The following is an 18,529-nucleotide window of genomic DNA, read 5'->3' as shown; positions in this document are numbered from 1 at the left end:
TGAAAAGTGGGGGGAGGGAGGGGACCGATACTGGGTGAGGTGTTTTCGAGAGGAAGTGGATGGGGGGATTCCAGGGTGGGGAGGGGTTCGATGGCAACAAAGGGATGGGGTGGGCCAGGTCCAGTGGGCAGGGCCCGGAGTTATGATAATGGTGGGTAGGAGGGGCAGGTGGGTGCGAGACTCCCGGTCAGGATAGTGAGGTGGAACGTGAGGGGTTTCGGGGGGAGCAGTGAAGAGATCGAGGGTGTTTCTGAACGTAAAAAGCTTAAAGGCCGATGTTGTCATGCTACAGGAAACTCATCTTAAGGTGAGGCTCAGGAAGGGCTGGGTTAAAGGGCAGGGTTCGACAGCAGAGCGCGGGGGGTAGCGCTTTTGGTGGGTAAGAGAGTGAGGTTCCAGATGGCGAAGGTATTGGCTGCTAGCAACCCCCCCCCCCCCCCGCCCCCCCGGAATCGGTGGTCGTTTTGCGCCAGTTGTCCTGGCGAAAAACACCACCGTTTTCACGCCGGCGTGGGGACTTGTCTCCCAAACGAGAATCCAGTCCTTTTAGAGTGGGCTTTGGAAATATTGATGACAGCCGAATAGGACAAGACCGGATCATAAGACAACAGATGAATATTCAGGAATTCTGTTGAATTGTCTCTGGGAACTGATGCACGATCAACTGCACAACGACTAAAGTTGGGTACAACTGTGGCTTTATTACAGTCAGATGCGTGGCCTCCTGCTGCAGCTGACGAAATGGCAGGGCACTGGAGGTCATGCATATTTATACAGTTCTCCGTGGGCGGAGCCAGCCGGCAGGAGGTACCGGCGAACCTGTAGTGCAGGTCCTACCTTACATCTCCTATTACAGTGGTTCACCACAGGAACCAGGGAGTATTCATAGATAAAATACCCTCAAGCTGTGAAGCAGATGGGAAAGAGTCAATGATTCGGAGTGAATTACTCATACTCTGTGTAGGGAGCTGCTTGCGGGGCCAGAAAGCATTTTCTTGTTCCACACTTCCTTTACGCAATTCTTTCCATTGTGAACCTTGCTCAACTTCAGTATTGTATTCACTATTCTGTTTTACCTGCATGGCTTGGATGCGTCATGTTGAATAAAGAACACAAAACTTTGTTAACGAACAAAACTATACATTTCTTACACTACTAAAATTTGTTCACATTCCTAAAGTAGAAGGTTACTGTATAAAACTATGCTATCTCTAACTTGCAGAACTCTCAAGTATACAACTGCTCTCTATGCCTGACACTCTACCAGCTCTCTCCTAACTCTTAACTCCTACTCATCTAATCATCTTCTAATCCCAGAATCCCTTAGTCACATGATATTATTTTATGACTGTTCTGTGGTTCCCTCTTGTGGTATGAATAATTATCATTAACTTCTTAACCCTTTACATCCCAGTCAACATACATATCATTACACCAAGGAAGATGAATACCCACAGTGAAGGCTCTAAATAACGCTTCCAGTGCCCCAGAGATCACTGGGAATGTAACTCCAGCATACCCATATATATTACATCACAATCAACATTCATTCAACCGGAACTGTAATATCCCGCAAGGGACTTGCTGAGTGGGAATGATTGTCTTCCCCGTGGTTCTCGCGGAGTACGAGCGCCCCCCCACCCCCCGTTGAGAGGCAGGGCAACTCCATTCAGCAATGTATAAAAGGTCGTAAGGCACGACTGCGGAAAGACCCGCTCGTGATCGACCGGGAGTTGTATATAACACAACTGTGAATAAACTAAACTTCTTTATTTTACTTGGTGGGTACTCCCCGTGTCCTTATTAAGTGACTAAAAGTATTGTCGCCTGTGAGGATGGTAGAATTCTCTTCTGCGGTTAGGTAATGGAACATCGTCACCAAGATTAAAATTTATCGTGTTCTCATGTTTCTGCTTAGACAGCGCTTACCATTATTCTGCAATTAACACTTGATTTGTTATGTTGTAGGTGTGACATAAGCGGCTTCCTTGTGGTGCACTTGACAAAGGAAGGTTCAGACGTGGAGATAACTTCAACACGTTTATTAAACTATTTACACTTCTATTACTCGGGTTCGACACTACTGCTAATCCTACTATAGCTACCCAGACTGACTAACCAGTTGCTGCAATCCACATGGTGGGTGTAATATTGAATAAACCCTGTGTCTCTACTCACTGACTGTCTCCACTGGAAAGAGGCAGATCATGTGTGTGGTGTCCTTTATATATGGGTTGGTGTAATGCCCCCCTGTGGTCGTGTCACCTCCATGTGTATCGTGAATGTCCATTGGTTGTGTCCTATCTACCTGATCTATTGGTTGAGTGTGTGTGTGTGTGATGTTTCTGGTGCTCCCTCTAGTGTCTAGCTAGCCTACATGCAGTTACCATGATGCACATCACCACATCCCCCCCTTTTTATATGTTCATATTTTCTGTACACTTTAAGAAAATTGAACAAAGAACAGGTTGATAAGGTAAGGTATATACAAGTCATGGGAACAGTGATTAAACAATAAGTCCAAATCATTTGTGTGAGTCCAAAAACCATCAATCATCATGGTCAAATGTCTCTCTTGGTTATGAACGCCATCAACGTCCCTGTGCCACAGGAACCAAGAAGTGGTCAAATCACTTCGCTGTCTGATTTGGAGTCCCTTTTTCGATGTTTGTGATGGTGCTGTTGGATGGCATCTTGTAGCTGATAAGGTGTTGACGTTGAAGAGGTACCATCACCAGTATCATTCGAGGTCATGGATGTGCCATATGTTGAAGTTGGATAAGACTGTACATACTGGTTCTGGCCATGTGCTGTGCTGGAAGGGTGATCCTGCTGAGAACCGTTGAAGCTTGTCGAATTGGAAACAGAATTGCTGCTCGCATAAATACCTGGTGATGGTGTGAAACTAGAACCTTGCATCTGATAGAAACATGCCGCTTGACCAGGCTGGGGTGCAGCAAATCCTGGGCTGTAACTAAGGCATCCAGTCTGTAGTGCAGATTGCGCTGGCGGTAGTCCTCCTTCGGTCTTGATTCCATTAGTGGGCAATCCGTAGTGCTGGCCTGTTTGAGAATATGCTGCATAGACTGCTGGCTGCTGCATGCCTGAATACTGGGTTTGTCCAGCATGAGCTGTCATTGGCTGCACTGCTGGTGTGGAAAAAATATGTGGATATAGCTGTGGTGAATATTGGTGTATTCCTCTTGGACTGTAGCCGCTGCTTGTTATTACTGACCCAGTGTAATTGTTAAGTGATCCATCTGCTGTCACCCTGAGCGTGCCATCACTGAGGTTGCAGCACTCCCTGTCTGGAGTAAAGTCCGGCTTACATGAATCAGAGTCGGCGTTTGGTTGCTCCCCATCTGGAGTCTGGTCTGTTTTAACTGAGTCAGTGTTGGTTTGTTGATGCTCTCCGTCCGGAGTCTTAGCAGGTTCACCGGAGTCAGCTGAGATTTCTTGAAGCTGCACGTCTGGAGTCGGAACATGCAAGAATGCATTGACTTGTGGAGAGGTTCGAGCGAATGAGGGTGGAAGTATCGTAGTGTCACCGGAGTCACCAGTGGTCTCACAGTGATCGTCGAGTGCCTCTGTACACACTAGCTGAGGTCTGTCACTTTGCACATCTTGCATGGGAAGTGGGATGCTGTCGTCACTCGTCTCACACACCGTGGGTAGAGCCTCAGTAGCTGCTTGTTGTTCACTTGGGTTGGGTAAATTGTCAGAGTCTTCATCTGGTGGTGCAAACAATGTGGGTGGACTGTCATTGTCTTGCTGTTGTCCTTCATTTGGGCTTGGACTGTCATCGTCGCTTTGTTCTTCACTGTAGCATGATAGACCGTCATGGTCGTCCTGCTGTGCACTGGAGCGTGGTAGACTGTCAAAGTCTTCTTGCTGTTTACTTGAGCATGGCAGACTTGCATCATCTGCCACTAGTTGGTCAGAGGATGTTGCTAGACCCTCATGGTCTTGTTCCTGCAAGGACTGCGCGTCGGAGTCTTGCATTGCTTCTATCGTGGAGGCTGTCCATGAGCTTGCTGCGGAGGCTTGTGACACTGGAGTCACCTTTTGTTCGTGCAAGGACTGCGGTGTGGAGTTTTGCATGTCTTCTTTCGTAGAGTGGGGAACCCTGAGCGGTGCGTGGACCATGCTCTGTGTGGCAGCAGGCCGCTCTCTGTGGGCTTGTACCGCTCCCTGTCTCTTGGTTTCAGGCTGCAGCATCATCCTGCACTCACGAGTTGGGATGTCATATCTGCTGGGCTGAAGATCCTCAAATCCGAAAAACGAATCCGCGTCTGCGTCGGGTTCAGTACGGGGGTCGCCAATGTGCAACACGTCTAGTTGCGGTTCGGATTTGGTACTGGGGTAGCCTCCCAAGGTGAAAGGTTCGTCCGAGTCGTAGTCTTCCAGGACCATATCATTACTGTTTGCGTCGGAGCTGGCATTGGGCTCGTGAGGTCCAGAGAAAATGTAAAGGTCGGTGTCAAAGTATTCAAGGTCGGAATCATCGGTTTGGGCATAGGTAACTGCTTGTTGCAGGGTTCTTCGGAGCTTAATTTCATTTCCTGGTTCAATTTGAGGCATTGTGTTGTCATTCCAGGTGAACGAAGGTTGTTTTATGGCTTTAAAATATTTTTTCTTTGATTTGGGACGTTTCCCCTTTAAATGGGCCTGGTCCGGGGCCTCTGAGGTCATGACGCATGTGACGTAGTGCGTAGGAAGTGATTGCGCATGCGCAGATCGCGGTTCCTTTACTGATGGCCGTTTTTGTGATTGCGCATGCGCGGCGTCTCGCACACTGGGCTAAATCGCTGGCTTTTTAAGCAGACCAAGGCAGGCCAGCAGCATGGTTCAATTCCTGTACCAGCCTCCCCGAACAGGCGCCAGAATGTGGCGACTAGGCGCTTTTCACAGTAACTTCATTTGAAGCCTACTTGTGACAATAAGTGATTTTCATTTTCATTCATTTTCATTTCATGCGCAAACGGACCTTCCCGTTCTGTGCGCTTCTCGCGCAACTGTGCAAGTGCAGACCCTTTAGAAAGATGGCCGGCGATCAAAACTGTTCTCTGCTCCGGGACCTCGGCTTCGTGGTGAGTACTGGCGCTTCTCTTACCTTTTCTTGTTGGTTGGAGTGTGTTTTCCTCACAGTATTTGCCGAATTTGTCCAGGACTGCCTGGAAGTCGCTCCTGCGTTGCCCCTTGGAGAACTTGAATTTTAAAAAGATTTCTTCTACTCTGGCACCGGTGATGGTGAGGAGAAACTCTGTCCTTTCAGCATTGGCCAGGTCTTCTAGTTAGGCTGCTGCCAGGAAGATTTCAAACCTTTGCCGGAATGCCCGCCAGTTTTCGCGGAGATCGCCGTGGCACTGGAGCCGCTGCGGAACCCGGATCTCGAACACCTTGCCTGGGTATCGTTGCTGATTGTCACTGTATGCTGAGGTATGGCTATGTGGATTGAAACAGTTCAGTCCTTGTACCATGGTTTGTTATGTTGTAGGTGTAACATAAGCGGCTTCCTTGTGGTGCACTTGACAAAGGAAGGTTCAGACGTGGAGATAACTTCAACACGTTTATTAAACTATTTACACTTCTATTACTCGGGTTCGACACTACTGTTAATCCTACTATAGCTACCCAGACTGACTAACCAGTTGCTGCAATCCACGTGGTGGGTGTAATGTTGAATCAACCCTGTGTCTCTACTCACTGACTGTCTCCACTGGAAAGAGGCAGATCATGTGTGTGGTGTCCTTTATATATGGATTGGTGTAATGCCCCCCTGTGGTCGTGTCACCTCCGTGTGTATCGTGAATGTCCATTGATCGTGTCCGATCTACCTGATCTATTGGTTGAGTGTGTGTTTGTGATGTTTCTGGTGCTCCCTCTAGTGTCTAGCTAGCCTACATGCATTTACATTGATGCACATCACCACAAGACTTACCCTGACCAAACTATGAGTCTTTAGTACCACCACTACCACTCTCTTTGCCAGTCTTCCGTGGCACTTTTGTCACTTTAATCTCCCCTGTGATAGTGGAGGCAGCCTGCCAATGGCTGGCAGCAGAATCTTCCGCCTCCCGCTGTAAACAAGGTTCCACGTTGTTTGAACCCTCCACTGCCACGGTAACCACAGCGGGAATTTGGCGAGACCGGAAGCTCCCATTGGCGAGATGGGCCAGAAAATCCAACCCCTCCCCTTTTGCTCACCTGCCCCTCCCCCCCCTTTCCCAAAAGCACAAAACCCATTTTTACCTCTCTACAGGTCTGAAGATGACATATTTTAATGGGATTTTTGGATGAAACTCTTGGTTTCCCACGTGGTCAGGGTGCCTGTAAATATCATGCATATACCCTGGGAGTGGCTTGATCCGGGATCTGCCATGCTCAGCAAGGATTTCTTGAGTTTGAGTACAAATGATCCTTCTTCTTTTCGAGCTTTGCATCGCCACAAATGATTCACACCTACTCAGCTTTGACAAAGATCATCCAGACTCGAAACGACAGCTCCCTTTCTCTCTCCAGCGATGCTGTCAGACCTGCTGAGGTTGTCCAGTATTTTCTGTTTTTAGTTTCACGTCTACTCATCTCTTTTAATGGGAGTACAGTCCCTTTTGAACAAGGCAAAATTGGGTGCAGTGAGGATATTGTAGGTTGTCATTGGCTGTTGCAGTAGCTACTGCCGCACACTCGTCCCTGCCGTGGCGCTTTTCAGTGGCAGTCTGATGAGATGGTTCTTCAAACATCCAGGCTGCAGGATGTTGTCATGTGAGAGTACCTTTAAGAAATGGGTGTCTATAAATGGGTGTGTATATAAATATCTGTAGTGAGAGTACCTTTAGGAAATGGGTGTTTATTACTGCAGTGATGTCAGAGAGTGGGTGGAGCTGGGCTGTCTGTCAGCTTTTTTACTTTCGCTTTAGGCTTTTTGCTGCAGGGTGGGTTTGGTTTCATTTAGATTTGGAGAAGCTGAAATCACAGCAGGATGTGTATGAATCTCTGCAAGCTTATGAATGTTCATTTGCGGATTTCAATGTGGTAACTGCTCTCAATAGTGAATTCAAACCTGATCTTTATGTAAAAAGGGTATTTTGTCTTCTGAATGTTGTTTGGGAATTTATTAAGGATTACTTAATGTTGTATTCTTTGGGGGTTGTACTTGAATTGATGGTTGCTAAGATGTTCACTGTATGTTTTTAAAAAGGTTAACTTGAGTTCATAGAATAAACATTGTTTTGCTTTAAAAAATACTTTTCCATTTCTGCTGTACCACACCTGTAGAGTGGGCCGTGTGCTCCCCATACCACAATCTAGTAAAAGTTGTGGGTCAGGTGAACTCCATGATACACTTTGGGGTTGTCTAAACCCATGGCCCATAACAATGTGGCCCTCAGCTCTGAGTGTTTCCACCATGTGCACACTGTCCTCCGTTATTAAAGTCAACCTGATGTGAAATGACAAATAAAAGCAAAATACTGCTGATGATGGAATGGTTTTTGCTTCCCTTGGTTTTTGCGTCAATACAACCCCGCCCCTCCCCCGAGGGCCACCTGGGCCTTGTTTTTCAGTATTACGTCTATTGACCACTGACCGTTGTTCTCCACATTCTACTATCTTATCTTTATCAGCACTTTTTCAGCCTTATTGCTACCGTGGGGTGACACGGTGGCACAGTGGTTAGAACTGCTGCCGAGTAACCGGGTTCAATTCCAACCTCAGGTGACTGCCTGCGTGGAGTTTGCACTCCCCCCCCCCCCCACTACGTGTCTGCGTGGGTTTCCTCCAGGTTCTCCGTTATCCTCCCACAGTCCAAAGATGCGCAGGTTATGTGGACTGGCTGTGCTATATTGCCCCTTAGTGTCCAAATGTTAGTTAGGGTTAACTTATTACAGGGATGGGGTGGGGTTGGGCCTAGGTGGGGTGGTCCTTTGGAGGGTCGATGTAGCCTCGATGGGCTGAATGGCCGGCCTCCTTGTGCACTATAGGGATTCAATGATTCTATGGTTAACACGCCCCTTTGTCTTCTGTCCATGACATCTTCGTCAATCGCATCTTAGCTCTGAATAGGCCTGACCTTCCATTCCACCCCCAACTATATAATTCATTATCTTTCTATCCCTCTTCAGTTCTGTAGAAGGGTTATATGGATTCAAAACCGTAACTCTAATAATAATGATAATAATCTTTAGTGTTACAAGTAGGCTTACATTAACACTGCAATGAAGTTACGGTGGAAAGCCCCTAGTCGCCACACTCTGGCGCCTGTTCGGGTACACTGAAGGAGAATTCAGAATGTCTAATTCACCGAACAGCACGTTTTTGGGACTTGTGTGAGGAAACCGGGGCACCCGGAGGAAACCCCCGCAGACACGGGGAGAACGTGCAGACTCCGCACAGACAGTGACCCAAGCCGGGAATCGAACCTGGGACCCTGGAGCTGTGAAGCAACGGTGCTAACCACTGTGCTACCATGCTGCCCTAACTCTGTTTCTCGCCCCACTGATACTGCCAGGCCTGGAGTTTATCCAGCATTTTCTGCGTATATTGTATGATATATTACATGAAATGACGTCTTGCTTCTGTGCAGACCTGTCTTGGTGGAGGCTGCATTCTAACCCGAGCCGTGTGAATCTAAAAGGGATCGAGTGTTTTGTTTCAGCGGAAGAGGTTAGTTTTCGCCCGCTTTACTTGAACCTCCTGCCTTCCTCCACTGTGCGTCTGCTGTGGGGCTGAGGAAAATCTGACTCTTTTCTGGTGTGGGGTTGGTTGCCAACAAATATATCTTCATTGGCCGTGCAACATTGCCTTGCCATGGAGCTCTCATTTCCTCGGCATCTGCAAATTGTCATTGTTCCTTTCTCTCTTTGCCCAGTGACTAATTTTCATTTGTTTTTGCGTAAATTAAATCATTGTGGAAGCAAGGAGATGGGAGAGACAGGAAGGAGCCTCACTAATGAAGCAGATTTACAGCTTGGTGGTTGTTCAAGCAACTGTTTATTGCCTGCAGCTTCCAGCAAGTTTAGTTACAAATTGCCGGAGTTTGCAACGGGCAAGCTGACCATCCCAGGGCAGTTAGTTCAAAGTAAAGCCTTGCCTTTTCGCAACATCGCACAAGTCTCTCAGCAATGGTTCCAACTGCTGTCAACACGCTGTCAGATTTCATTCAGCCTTTGGAGGCAAGGAGAAGTACAAGAAGTGAGGAAGTCAACGGTTAATTTATTTTGATGGTGTTGGTTAAAGGATAAATATTCACCGGGACATGGTTGGGGAATTCTCCACTTACTTCATAAATTGTTAGGGCATATTTCCCGAACATGCAGATAGGTGCCAGGTGTAAAATCTTACTGGGGAGCAGGAGGTGAAGGTGGTGGTTGGGAGGATGCAGGGAGGGAAGGCAGCGAGGCCAGATAGGTTTCCGATCGAATTTTATAAAAGAAATTAAGGACAAGCTGGGTGCCGTTGATGGTGGGAATGTTTGAGGACGCGATGTGTAGGGATGTCTTGCCGCAAACAATGGGGCAGACTTCCATCTCGCTGTTGTTAAAGAAAGACAGGGTCCGGTGGAGTGTGGATCGTACAGGCCCAGATCGCCGCTTGAGTGTGGGCGGCAAGATATTGACAAAGGTGTTGGCGTTAAGGTTGGAAGGGTGTCTCCAAAAGGTGACCGGGGAGGACCAGGCGGGGTTCGTAAAGGGAAGACAGATGTTCTCGAGCGTGAGGTTGCTGAACGTGATGCTTTCTCCGGCAGAGGGGAGGGAGACGGAGGCGGTCGTGGCGTTAGATGCGGAGAAGGCGTTTGATCGGGTGGGGCTGGAACAGGGAGCAGGGGGCTCTGTTGGTGAGGACGGAGGCGGGCTCTTGCAGGGGGTCAGGATTGTGGGCGCTGGCAACGGCTCCGCTCCCAATGGCCCCAGGGAAGAATTCGGTGAGTCATGTGGTGGTGGCCATGGTGAAGATCTAGGGGCAATTTAGACGTCACTTTCGGTTGGGGGCCGGGTCAGGGAGGATGCCGATTAGGGGGAATCATGGGTTTGAGCCGGGAAGGATGGCTGCTAGGTTTTGGTGAAGGGAAGAGAAGGGGATTAAGGAAATGCAGAATCTGTTTCTGGGAGGACAATTGATGAGTCTGGAGGAGCAGGGTGAGAAGTTTGGGTTGGCGTGAGGTGAAAGTTTCAGGTATATGCAGGTGATGGACTTGCAAGGAAGGTCTTTCCGACTTCCCGTCAGTGCTTGCCTCCTCGTTGTTGGAGGCAGTGCTGCCAGTGGGGGGCCTGGAGAGGAGGTTCATCTTGGTTATTTACGGGAGGATTTTGGAGGACAAGGTGTCCTGGTGGGGTTAAGACGAGGTGGGAGAAAGAGTAGTGCTGCAGGGGAGTCTGTGGTGTGAGGTGCTGCGGAGGGTAAATGCCTCGACTCCGTGTGTGAGGCTGGGACTGATACAGCTGAAGGTAGTATACAGGGCGCACCGTACAAAATTAAGGATGAGCTGGCTGTTCGAGGGGGTGGAGGATGTCCGTGAGTGATGTGGGAGAGGTCCTGCCCGAAGTTGGAACGGTTTTGGAGGACGGTGTTCAGCACCATCTCGGGGGTTTTACATGTGAATGTGGTGCCCAGTCCCCGGGAAGACATTTTCGGTGTGTCGGACCAGCCGGAGCTGCAGGTGGGTGTGGGGGCCGATGTTTTAGTCTTCGCCTCGCTGATCGCTTGTAGGCGGGTCTTGTTGGGGGAGGTCAGCTTCCCCACCCTGTGCCTCGCTGTGGCGGGGGGACCTACTGGAGTTTTGACCCTGGAGAAGGTGACATTTGCGCTGGGTGGTGGGGAGTGATGGGTTCTACAATGGTGGGGATTTGCTCATCTTGCATTTTCGGGAGTTGGTTACCATTAACTGTGGGTGGGTGGGTGGGGGGGGGATTTTGGGGGGGGGGGGTGGCTGGGGGTGATTTATTTGGTGTTGTTTTGTATTGTAAAATTGTTGAAAATTTGCTGAATAGAAGTACTTTAAAACAAAGGTATAAAATCTTATCCAAAATAAATCAATCAAAGACATGAGCATTCATCCCTTACCATTTTCTTTTACTCCAAATTGTTTTCAGAGATAAAGAAAAATATATATATATATTCCAGCTCCCCCTCAAAAGACGAGGGGAAAAGTCCTAATGGAGGATTTGGCATCTGTATACCACAAACAAACCATTCTTCTCGTAATTTTGTGCTGTAGGACCTTGTACACAGCTACTATGCCATTAAACTACTGAGCACTTGTGAAACGAGCTCGTTCTTTCGTGCCTTTCATTTAAACGGCCACTTACAAATTCGGAAAAGGACCAAGACAAATACTTACAGTAACATCATTGCTTCTCAACATTAACAATTCTTAAAAGATATGTAGGAATAAGTGGAGAGATTGCAAAAAAGATAAAGTAAACATGGAAAGCTGACTCCAAAATACATGAAAATAGCCAGGACATTTTCACTCCAAACAGACCTCCTTGTAGGTTAAAGGTTATTCATCTTCGCAAGTCTATTAGAGAGAATAAGAGTTCATTTTTGTTGATAAATAAGGCTTTATATGTGTAATAAAGGCAAGGGAAAAGCATGGGATTTACATTTAGAACTAGAGTAAGTTGGGGGGAATGTCTGTTTGAGGACATGTTTTTGATTACAACACAGGGTGTGCTTTCTGTTTTAATACATACTTGACTGCATAACTGGCTGTATCTTATGTTATAAAACATTGTAGAGCTATGTTTTTAAAACTTGATTGCAAGTCAGGCTGTGCCTTTTCCTTCAAAGCATATTTTATTGCGAGATTGACTGTCCTCTGTTTTAAAACGTGTTGTAAAACTGCCTATGCCTTTAAAAAAAAGCTATCTTGTTTGGAAGGCTGTCTGTAAAGGGCGCCCAGGGCCCCCATGCTTTTTCCCCATTGGTAGGGGTTCACGCACTCCCATGCGATAGGCCCGAGTGGGTCATGTGCCCTGAGAAAGGTTGCCCCTTAAAGGGGCCACACGACCACATTCCACCCCCCCCCCCCCCCTTAAGTCCCTCGATATATATCACAGCTAGGCCCTCTTTTTCAATCTATGCATGCTTTCGTTCTGCGTCGGTGAGTGTTCGGGAGGCGAGGGTAACAGGCCTGTCAATGCCATCCTCCATCTTGCGGGACAGGACCCCCCCCCCCCCCCATCCCATAAGATGAAGAGTCGCAAGTCAAAATGATATGTTGCCTGGGTCAAAGTGGAAACAAGCTGGACGACTGTACAGCCGATTTGACTTGATGGAAACTTGCTTTTGTGGGACTTTCCAATGCCTTTGTTGGTGCTTATTTAAAAGGAGGTACAGCAGAGCCAACATAGTTGCCAAATTAGGGATGAACCGGCCGTGGTAATTTACCATGCCCAGAAACTATTTCAATCCTGCGACATTCTTTGGTGCAGCGACTTCTTTGATGGCCTTCACCTCATCTTCTAAAGAGTGCACACCTTTTGAGTCCACCTTAAAACCCAAATATGGCCTCACGGACCTGAAGTGTGCACTTTTCACTTTTCAGTCTGATGCCGGCGGCTCTGAAACTTTTAATGGCTTCTTCCAAGCTGACCAGATGCACTTCGCGTGAAGTTTCTGTCACCAAGACATTGCCTAAGTACACCACAAATTTTCGGGTTCCTTGCAGCAAGTTCTCCATCGTCCGTTGAAAAACAAGGAGACAATATACCAAAAGGCATATACTGGTATATTGGAAAAGTCCCTTGTGCGTGTTGATGGTCACCAATTTCCTGGAGCCCTTATCCAGTTCAAATTGGAAACAAACTTGACTTAAGTCAAGCTTTGTATACGTGAAATCCCCTGCCAAATTTGCACAGAGGTCTTCTATCTGAAAGATAGGCAGAGCTGGGCCGAAAAATGGCAGATGGAGTTTAACCCTGATAAGTGCGAGGTGATTCATTTTGGTAGAAAAAATTTGAATGCGGATTACAGGGTCAACGGCAGGGTTCTGAGGAATGTGGAGGAACAGAGAGATCTTGGGGTTCATGTCCACAGATCTCTGAAGGTTGCCACTCAAGTGGATAGAGCGGTGGGGGTTATGCTGCAACTATACATGACCCTGGTGAGACCATATTTGGAGTACTGTTCTGGTGACCTCATTATAGGAAGGATGTGGAAGCATTGGAAAGGGTGCAAAGGAGATTTACCAGGATGCTGCCTGGTTTGCAGGATAGGTCTTATGAGGAAAGGTTGAGGGAGCTAGGGCTTTTCTCTTTGGAGTGGAGGAGGATAAGAGGCGACATAATAGAGGTTTATAAGATAATGAAGGGGATAGATAGAGTGGACGTTCAGAGACAATTTCCTCGGGTGGATGTAGCTGTTACAAGGGGGCATAACTATAAGTTTCAGGGTGGGAGATATAGGAGGGATGTCCGAGGTAGGTTCTTTACTCAGAGAGTGGTTAGGGTGTGGAATGGACTGCCTGCTGTGATAGTGGCACAACTATCTTTAGTCCTAGTAACACTTTAGGAACTTTCAAGCGGTTATTCGATAGACATATGGAGCACACCAGAATGACAGGGTGTGGGATAGCTTGATCTTGGTTTCGGACAATGCTCGGCACAACATCGAGGGCCGAAGGGCTTGTTCTGTGCTGTACTGTTCTATGTTCTATACTTGTCAAGTTGGGCCACTTAGTTTATGGTGAGTTTGTAATCATCGCAGATTCTGAAAGAGCGATCAGGTTTTAAGACAGGGATGATAGAGGCCGCCCATTCATAGAATTGTACCACTTTATGATCCCTAGTTCTTCCAAGCACATCAGCTCTGTCTCAATGTAGAACAGATGGGACGGACCTAGCTCTGAAGATTTTCGTTGTGGATTTGTGGGTCACATAAATTTTGGGCTTTACCATTTGGCCAAGTTGATTTGAAACACACTTTGTACTTGCAAAGAACTTCTTTTAAAATGCCATTGGATAGCCAGAAACTTTCTGGCCAGTTTAGCTTTATCTCACCGCACCAATCTCGCCCCATGAGGTATTGTCCTCGTCCTTCCCCAACGATCATGGGTAATTGAGCCAATTGCTGTTGATACAACACCAGTGTCACCATGGTAACTGAAAGCTTTAATGTTTCCGCTGTATACGTTGCCAACTCAGGGGTTGGACTCCTTCTCAAAGATACTTGTAGGTTTTTGTCACCCGCCATCACAGTGGACGACTCTGTGTCATGATATTCAGGTAAACATCATGGTGCAAACATACATACATACTGATGGACAGATCAACGGACCAATCAATACACACACAACACCACAGCCAATCACAGGCAAGAGCATACACACTATAAAACGGGGAACACGACACTTCCCAGGCATTCCAGCAGGAGACAGCTCAGGGCACAGAGCTCACAGCAAGCCACTCAGACATCCACCATGTGCTGAGTGCCACTCCAAGATAGTGTTAGGAATAGGTCCACAGATTCAAGGGTTATGATCGAACCACAGTAACCAGTTTACCATTGTGAATATATGTTAGTAATAAAACTGAGTTGTACCATCCGCAACCGTGTTGGTTCGTCTGTGTAGCAGAGCACCCAACACGACAGACCTCCATGCGCAACGATCGCCCATTGACCATAAGGACTATTTCGATAGGAACAGTCTTGTTTATTTAACCATATTTAACCTGAAAACCTCAGATTCTTCTTCGGCAGTTTTCTCAACTTTATGCACTGGAGTTGTGGTGTGTTTTTTAAAAACTTGTGATCATTGTCTGATTTACTTTCGTCATCACTGAAATAGCACAAGGTATCACTGAGGCCTCTTATATAACGAAGATGTTTATTAGGAACAACAATGAGGTTCTTTACTCCTTAATTCCAAGATCCACACTGCCCTGGGCCCTTTTCCCAGGGTCCCATGCTTTATCCCTATTGGTGGGGGTTCACGTGCTCCCATGCGATAGGCCCTGAGTGGGTCATGTGCCCTGCGAAAGGTCGCCACTTAAAGGGCCACGCTACCACACCGGCCGTGTACCTTTATGCTAAATCGTAAGACAGGTCATTGTTTTAAAACATGCTTGATTACAAGTCTGACTGCTCCTTTTGTTGTATGATGCACAGGATTGTCGGATTTTGTTTGCCTTTTTTTGGGTGAAACCGGAATCAGGTGGCAAGGTACTCTATTGAGGGGCTATCTCAACAGTCGCACATTTCTCACAATAAAACATTTGAACCAAAACAAAAGTATATAAATCAAGAACTGATCTTCAGTTTTTTAGGATAGACGGCACAGAAATTGACCAATCGGCCCAATCAGCCCATGGTTCACGCGAGTCTCCTCCCACCATTCTTCATCTAAATCTAGCATCGTATAAAATTATTAAGAAGTTGACTTCATTAAAGATAAACAGCTCAGCAGGATGTACTCTCTGCACAATTTGTTAAATGTTCCTGCCACCCATTAGAGACAGAATAATGCTGCGAAAGTCATTTAATTATCTAGCTTTATTATTGAAAAAAAAATCTCATGTATGTACATTCCCACAAAATCTTTACTTGCTGATATCCTGTTGCTGTCTCATTTCTGTATCAACTTTGGCAATTAAAAATCCCCATGTCCACATGTATAATGGAAACTGCTTATGTAAACATGTCACGCTGTAATGAAACTCTATGACCGTACATCTCTTAAGCTCTTCAGCTGAGAATTGTCTTTACTTACCAATAAATCTATTATTGAACAATAAAAATAATGTTAAATCTGAGTATTACATGAAAATCGTAACAGATGAAACAACTAAAAATTCCATTCCAGCTATTGCAATGCCATAAATAAGAGACAAACTATTTGGTGTAGCAATCGTGCTTTATCTTCAGTATAGATTGACAATGAATGAATAAACTTTGTTAGTGTCGGAGCCTTTTGCAAAGACTGTATTACTGCATCTGAAAATGCTTCACCAAAAACTTTTTAAAAATAACTTTGGGTGAGATTCTCTGGCCTCCCTGTGGCCTGTTTGTCGGCGGTGGGAAGTGGCCTGCCGTTCGCCGGCGGTGGGACCTTCTGGTCCTGCCGCTGTCAATGGGACTCCGCACTGAATCCACCCCACGCTGCTGAGAGATCCGCGGCGGGGGGGGGTGGCGGCGACACAGAAGACCCCACTGGCATGGACAGCCGGAAGATCTCCCCCGTTACCTGCTGTGTGGGTATGATCACGGCCCTGACTGAGGGGTAGGTTTCGAATGCCCCATTATTTTTTCAGTGTATGCTGCCAATAGGTACTGGATACAGCATTTGGGTCTCACGGCTGCCGGAGAGGGAAAAGAAAAGGGTTGTCATCATTTAGGCATGAGGCACTGCAGATAATGGTAAAGAGCGTGAGAATTAGCAGGGTAAAGCATTTGACCCTTTGAGCTTGAAACTGCACTTTAACAGCCTCCCTGAACAGGTGCCGGAATGTGGCAACTAGGGGCTTTTCATAGTAACTTAATTGAAGCCTACTTGTGACAATAAGCGATTTTCATTTCATTTTCCTGTCTACCACTCCTCCAGCCCCGCAACACTTGTTTCCCACGCTGATCAAATGTCTAACTCAGCCTTGAACATATGAAATGACGCAGCGTCCACTGCTCTCTGGGGAAGAGGACTTCACAAACCCTCTGAGAGAAAAGATTCCTCCTTATCTCCGTTTTAAGCGGGAGGCCCCTAATTTTTAAACTGTGGATGGTGAAAGGATGATTCCCATTGTGGGGAATTCCAGAATGACGGGACACACCATCAAGTTCCCTCAGGATATTAAATGTTCCAATTAGGTCACCTCTCATTCTTCTAAACTCCAATTGGTACAGATCCAATCTGCCCAACCTGGAAACAAATCTGGACTACAAAGCTAGTCTCAGTAATAGTGGCCATAAAACTATTGCCAGTTGCCATAAAAACTCACCCTATTCACTAATAGGCTCTCGGGAGGGAAATCTGCCACCCTTACCTGGCGTGGCCTACACATGACTCCAGACCTGCAGCGATGTGGTCGACTCTTAACTGCCCTCTGAAATGGCCGAGCAAAGCATTCAGTTCATGGTCAGTCAGGGATGGCCAACAAATGCTGGCCTTGCCAGTGAAGGCCACATCCCATGAAAGAAACCTTTCCTCACAAGGTAACCCCTTCATTCCATAAATAAATCAAGTGAACCTTCTTCGCACTGCTCATAATGCAAAACTTCCCTACTTTTAACTCGATCCCCTTTGCAAAAATTGACAACATTCCATTTGCCTTGACGTTATTAGGAACACATTGTCAGGTTTCAGTGACTGGCGGACTCCAAAGCCCGTGGTAGCAGTAACCAGGCCTTCACGTTGCAGAAGTGTAAACCTCTCTACTACCTCTGAACTAGGACCAAAATACATCGTATTTATCTGATGCTCTCAGCCTGATGCTGTCAGCCACACATACAACCCCTTGCCCGCCTCATTCATTTCCCTGTCCTTCAAACTTGTCTCGCTCCTCAGTGTGGGGTATCAATCTGATATACGCTACGCTCGCTTTCCCACCTTTGATGGTGCTAATACGATGTTGCCGTTGCATAGGGAAGGCAGTGGTTGTCACTGGACGAGCAATCCAGGGACCCAGAGCAAGATCTGGGGACCTGGGTTCAAATCCCGCCACAGGCAGATATTGAATTCAACAAAAGAATCTGGAATTGAAAGTCTAATGATAGCCACGGACAAAGAAGCCATTGGCGAAGAAACTCTCACTGACTTATATGTGATTCCAGACCCACAGCAATGTGGTTGACTATTAAACGCCCTCAGAAATGGAGGGCAGTTAGGGGCAGGCAATAAATGCTGGCCCAGCCAGTTCACGTCCTGTAAAAATAAGTTTAAAAACTGGAAGAAATCTTGGAATCCAGACAGTCAGCTGAAAGAGATTAATGTGAACTATTAAATAATTAGAGAGTAATGACATGTTATTTCCCCCTTCTGACTATACACTAATGTTATACACTTTTTTAAAAATGCAGAATGTTAAATAATTTTAAAAGCTGGTTTTGCTTAAAGTAAGTTAACATTATAGGATTAACTCTTAGACTATCAGTATTTTTTGGGAATCCAGCACTCTCTGACATTATTTTAGAAATTCTACCTCTCTGACGTCTCAGGGCAGCACGGTAGCATAGTGGTTAGCACAATTGCTTCGCAGCTCCAGGATCCCAGGTTCGATTCCCGGTTTGGGTGACTGTCTGTGCGGAGTCTGCCCGTTCTCCCCGTGCCTGCGTGGGTTTCCTCCGGGTGCTCCGGCTTCCTCCCACAGTCCAAAGATGTGCAGGTTAGGTGGATTGGCCTTGCTAAATTGCCCTTAGTGTTTAAAAAGATTGGGTGGGGTTACTGGGATAGGGTGGAGGTGTGGGCTTGGGTAGGGTGCTCTTTCCAAGGCCGGCGGAGACTCGATGGGCTGAATGGCCTCCTTCTGCACTGTAAATTCTATGATTCTAGGATTCTGACACACGCTAAAACGTCCTCAAGTATTACAGTTGTGAAATA

Source organism: Scyliorhinus torazame, chromosome 3 (genome assembly GCF_047496885.1).
Source record: "Scyliorhinus torazame isolate Kashiwa2021f chromosome 3, sScyTor2.1, whole genome shotgun sequence".
NCBI classification, from domain to species: Eukaryota; Metazoa; Chordata; class Chondrichthyes; order Carcharhiniformes; family Scyliorhinidae; genus Scyliorhinus; species Scyliorhinus torazame.
Note: the sequence above shows the minus strand (reverse complement) of the source record.